Source organism: Galeopterus variegatus, unplaced genomic scaffold (assembly GCF_000696425.1).
Source record: "Galeopterus variegatus unplaced genomic scaffold, G_variegatus-3.0.2 Scaffold11322, whole genome shotgun sequence".
Lineage (NCBI taxonomy): Eukaryota > Metazoa > Chordata > Mammalia > Dermoptera > Cynocephalidae > Galeopterus > Galeopterus variegatus.
Window position 1 is genome coordinate 45,784 of NW_007737433.1, and position 5,997 is coordinate 51,780.

At 51.8% G+C, this 5,997-nt stretch overlaps 1 pseudogene; it reads right to left on the reverse strand.

Moving 5' to 3' along the window:
• The window catches only part of LOC103610571, a 9,337-nt pseudogene extending 3,963 nt beyond the window's left edge, over positions 1 to 5,374 (reverse strand).
• Between the last annotated feature and the right edge of the window lie 623 nt (positions 5,375 to 5,997).

Here is a 5,997-nt window from a genome sequence, read left to right on the forward strand (position 1 = left end):
CCTCGGCATAGCTCCTACATGGTCTAACAGGCTCTACAGCACCCAAGCACATCCCAGCACTCTGCCAAATGCCTTTACAGGAACCTAGGTCGCCCACTCTGCACCAGTACTCTCTGGCATTTCCTGACATGGCTGTGGGACACGTGACTCAAACACATGTGTTAACATGTCCTGACATGGCCACATTGTACATGACAAGCTCTGATGTGACACAACATACTCTGACATGGACCCGAGATGGTCTGACATGATCTCAGGCCGCATCCCATGGATGGGCCCCAGAAGGCTTTAAATATGGTTGCTTTATTATCAACTTTCTCAGTGTCCTCCTCCAGTCCACACTATGTGTTATGTGCTTAGGGTCAAAGGCTCCTCTGCCCTTAAATAAACCAGGGGATGTCAATCCCCTTGGTTGCTGAGCTCTGCCCACCCTGAAGAGCTGCCACTGCACCCTTCTGCTCCTAGAGAAGACCCNGCAGGGAAGGGGCCGAGGGCAGAGCAAGCAGGGAGGAGAGAGCATAAAAAGGAGGATCAGAAAAGGCTGCAGCAGCAGAGCACAGCAAAAGCACTCCCTGACATGGTGTGACACGCCCTGGCACATGCCTCAGGTCAAGGGCTCTTCTGTCCTTAAATAGATGAGAGGATGCCAACATCTTGGATGCTGAGCTCTGCCCACCCTGAAGAGCTGCCACTGCACCCTTCTGCTCCTAGAGAAGACCCCAGGGCTGACCAGACACAGTGGACCAATCTGGGGTCTGGTGCATCTTCTCCCACAATACTCTGGACATACCCTCCTCTCAGAATCAACTTTGAGATTAGGATTCCCCCCATCAGAGGCAGCCAGGAAAGCTGAGAGTGCACAGAACTAAGTGGGAGGCCTCAGTATGCTGTGTGACCTTGAGAAGTCACTGTGCCTCTCTGAGCCTCCGTTTCCTTACCCAGGAAATGCCCACCTTGCAGGGATGCTGGTGGATGGACATCTGCGGTGTCTGCCTGTCCAGTGTCCATTTCTCTTCTCTTGGAGGCAGCACCTCACATCCCCCTCCCTTCAATTCGAGTAGGTTCGAGAATGACCACCCAACCCCAGCACCTGCTCCAGACCTGAGCATATGACCCTAAGCCTCAGCAATCAAGTCCCAGTGATTGGATGAAAAATTGGTCCTTTGACCCAGGCCTGGAAAATTTAAGGGGATTCTGGAACTTTTTCTGGAATTAAAGGGAATTTTCCATTAGGGTTGAGCTTTTGGGACTCATTTTTACCAACATGAGATTGAAGCCATCACAGAAGGAAACAGAACTAAGAGATGAAGACATATTCCTCATGGCATTGTTTGAAGACCTGGATCCAGCCACACCTGAAGCCCACCCCTTTATGGTGAAGAGATTCCCCTTCTTTGTTTAGACCACACAGGATTGATTCCCATCACTCCCAACTAGAAGAGACTTCAGCAGCCAGAGAGAGCTGGTGACCTTCCCAGAGTCACCCAGCAGGTTAGTGGCAGAGCCACGGTCTCTGTGGGACACTGCCCACTTCCCCACTCACCCTGGCCTTCCAGAGGTGGGAAGGGCTGGGAGCAGAGGCAGGGAAGAGACTGGGGCTGTGGGCTCCTGGGACAGATACCTGGGGCCTGAAGCACAGGCGCAACGAACTTAGGGTGAACAAGCCTCAGAGCAGGGTAGAGAGGCCCGACCCACCAGAGGTGGACGTCACGGAAGGAGTGGCCCAGATCCTCCAATAGCCGCATGCCCTCTTCATTGTTCTGAATCTGGGGACAAGCAAGGCTGAGACCAGGCTTGGCAGGGGCCCTTGGATGCTACCACTGCCCACTGCCCCCCTCTGCCCCCCACACCCTCTCATCCCTCTCACCCCTGCTGCCTGGATTATTGGTCTACACCTGCTGCTGAGTCAGCTTCTCTCTGTCCGCCTCTGTCTCTTTCTGTGTCTGTGTCTCTATCTATGTGCCTCTCTCTGTCCCCTCACTCTTCGTCTCCCTGTTGCTTTCATAACGTAGACATGCAGATAATGGATGGATGGATAGATAGGCATTTGGGTAGATGAACAGATTAGATAGGCAGGTAATTAGGTGGGTAGATAGAGACAGACAGACATAGGCATAGATAGGGAGGTAGGTAGGTAGGTAGAGAGATGGATAGAGATTGATAGATATAGATAGATAGACATATTGATAGATAGATAGACATATAGATAGGCAGCAAAGATAGAGAGAGGGATCCGTGGATGATTGATAGATATGATTAGACAGGTAGATAGAGACAAACGATGGACAGACAGATGATATAAATAGACACACAGACAGATTAGGTTAGATAGATACGAGAAGTAGACAAATAGAGAGAGATAAATATGTGTATGTGTGTCCCTCTGTGTATCTGTCCCTTTCTCTGTGTCCTTCTCTCCACCCTGTGGAGTATACAATGGAGCAAATGTATTTCACAGGGCCTATTTTCCAAAGCTCTGTAGTCTCAGGTTGAGCCTAACCTTTCGGAATTACATACAGAAATGTTAACGTTGCAAAAGACAGGAAACTTTCCCCAGGCTAAAGTCTTTGTAACACAGGAAAGTTGCTGGCTCAAGGACAGACAAGTTACTTGATTGATATGTAAAACACTGGGGAAATTGCTGTGGGGAAAAACAGTGTTTGCTAACATCAAGCTTTTGTTGGTGGATTGACTTAACCTTTTGCAAATTGCATTACGGAATATCACTTTGTTATCTCACTGATGTTACCAGCCTTTATTGTTAAACTGTACCTAGCCATAACTTCACCTATGTTCTTTTCCTGTAACTTCCTGGTCTGGAGAATAAATGTGGGGTGATAATCCCAGTTTGTGGTTAATTTGCAAAGGAAGGAATGCCTCTCTCTTCAGGGTGCTGGGAAGTTAACCCCTTTGGGGTGTCTCACTGCTTGGAAGAGATGGGCTTTGAGTAATCCTTTTGTGGCTCTGTCACCCAAGGGAAGAGGGGTGACAAATCCATGTGAGGCAAAGCAACACCATCCCCCTCTCTCTCCTTCACTGCATCTCTCTTCCTCACTCTTTCTCTGTATCTCTATCTCTGCCTCTGTCTCTCCTCATTTCTGTGCGTGTCTGTGTCTCTGTGTGTGCATCTCTCCCTTTGTCTCCATCTCTCTGTTTCTCCCCATCTCCAACTCTCCATCTCTCTCTCTGTCTTTACCTACAGCTAATGTCACCCCATCCAACTTTCTCCCTTGTCCTCCAACCCCAGCACAGCCTCCTGCCACTGGCTCTGGCTGGCGCCTCCCCAGCTTTGCAGCAAACAAGCAGGAGTGGATGTAGACACAGCTCCTTTCCCCCAAGACTGGCTGCCCACCCCAGGCCAGGCTGAACATGCCAGGAGTCCATCCCTGCCCATGGGTAGCCCCAGGCTTGAGTTCATGGCAGACGTGCTGTCCAACCTTCATGCTTTCATCACGTCCACACCTATGCCCAGGCTGGAGCCAGCTGGAGAAGACTGAAGGGGTGCCCAGAAGGGAAAGAGAAGGAAGACAAAGAAAAGCAATGAAAGCTCATCAGGGAACCAAAGCAGGGGCAGGAGGACGACAGTGAGAAAGGAGACACTGAAGGACCCAAGGACACTGTCTTAAAGAGGATTCACTAGACTCAAAGTCTGAACTATGGACGCTTGTGCAAGTGACTTGTTGAAGGAGGTGCTCCAGAAGGAGCCTGAAAGAAAAGGAAGGAAGCAGGATAGGGCAAGAGAAGAAGTCAGACAGATGTGGACTCCCAGCCTGGTCCCCCGTGGAGCCCTGGAGCGTGGATTGCACCACAGAGTTGTATCATTCAGAAGCACAGGCACTGGGCTGTTGCGTTCCCATCCAGTCACCCGGGAGTGAGGACTCAGCTTCATAGATGTCTCTGGGCAAGCTCCCATCCCTGGCAGCTCCGGTGAGCCAAGGGCGAGTCTCAGAATGAGGGGACAGCGGTGGCTCACTGTGGCCACGCTCACAGCAGCCACAGGAGGGCGCCCCAGCCCAGGAGGGCTCAGGGCAGGATACGTGGAAAGAGATAGGGAGACAGAGACACAGAGAGCAAGGAATAGAGGAAGGGGACATAAGTGAGAGAGGCAGAGGCAGAGAGACAGAAAGAGACAGAGACAGACAGAAAGAGGAAGACGGAGCTGGCAACGTTCTTCTCTAGACACCTTCCTCCTGGCTCCCAGGACAGTCCCATCTCTCGGTTTCCCTCCCACTTCTCTGGTGGCTCCTCCTCCTGACCTCCAAGTGTTGAGGTTCAGGGCTCAGCCCTGCACCTTCCTCTCTCCTTGGGCTCTCTCACTCCCCCCAGACCCCAGCTTCAGTCCCCTTCTCTGCTCTGACACCGTCCACATCCCCATCTCTAGCCCAGACTCTCTCAGGAGCCCCACGTGCATCCAGCCCCCTCCTGGAAACCCCCTGGATGCTCAGACCTTCGGACTCGGTGTGGACCAAACAGAGCTCAGGGCTTTGCCTGCAACCTGCTCCCCTCTGCAGACCAGAAACCCGGCACCGTGCTCTCTCCCTCCCTCCTCCTCAGGCCCCAGCTGGGAGGTCCTGTTCTGCCCTCCTTCCTGCTGAGTGTCCCTCAAGTCAACCCAGTGGCCTGGTCCCTGGACACAGACTCCTCCCTGGGTCCCCACCTCCATTCTTGTCTCCTCCACCCCATGCCAAGACAGGCACCAGGAGCACTTTCAAACCCGCAGAGCTGATTGCATTCCACCACTGCTCACACACCCTCTATGGCTCCCCATTGCCCTCAGAATGAATTTCTTCCCCCACCTCCTCTCTGTCTTTTCTTTGCCTGTCATCCTGGTCACTCCAGTGACACTGAACTCCTTCTCATCACTTAAAAGCAAGGTGCTCTCTCTCTTGCCACCAGGCCTTGGAGTGGCCTGTTCCTCAATACAGAATACTCATTCTCTTCTAGGCTTAAAAAATTCCTGCTCTTAATTCCAGATCCATTTCCAACAACCCCTCCTCCAGGAAGCTTGCCTGACTGCTCTTGCTCCAACCAGAAGTCTTGATTCCCCCGGGGGCTCCGCTGACCCTGTCTCTCTCTCTCTGATCAACAGTGACCACACAGAATTGGGCTGTCTCAGTTTAGTTCTGTGTCCCCAAATTGGGGGACCCTCTAGGGCAGAGCATGGGCTGTCTCCCCAAGGATCCCTCGGCAGTGCCCAAAACACCAGAATGGGGAATAAACACCAGAATGGCAAGTAAATGAAAGAAAAAATTTACCAAGGGTGCCAAGAGCAGCAGGATCTGCACCCAAGCTGGCTGGGGGCGGTGTGGGGGATGTGGGTCGCAGACCTCAGCCGCTGCCACACTGCCCACTGCCAGGTGTTCCAGGTGGGTTCCTGCAGTGTTGGCAACAGACCAGACAATGTGGAGGTGGCACACACTGTTGAAGGGCACGATGGGACCCAGACACCTCTTAAAAGCCCTGGGGTTTTCACCACGCAGATGGTCCGCCAGCCACTGGAGTGCATTGACACAAGGAGAGTCACCAGCAGAGACAGAGAAAAGAAAAGGACGTCTCTCTCCACAAAAATCCATTCCAGAGTGACAGAAGAAGCATCCGCTCTATGATAATAATGGGGACCTGATCACAACTCTCAGCATTGGACAGATCATCTAGGCAACTAATTAACAGAGTAACCATTACTCTTTCAGAAGGAGAGAAGAAATCTAGGGTAGTTATAGGGGGGAGGGGGGAGAGGGGAGGGAATGGGGAAGGGGACAGATTAGACAAGAGGCATAAAGAATAATTACAATTTTTAACAATATATATGCTGGTAATATTCATTTGATCAACATATCTCAATGTTCAACCTCAAAAATATGTATAATCGATTTTGATTCAATAAATAAAATTATTTTTAAGGGGCCGGCCCGGTGGCGCACTGCTACAGTGCGCCACTTAGGAGCGCGGCGGCGCTCCCGCCAAGGGTTCGGATCCCACATACAGACCGGCCGCTCA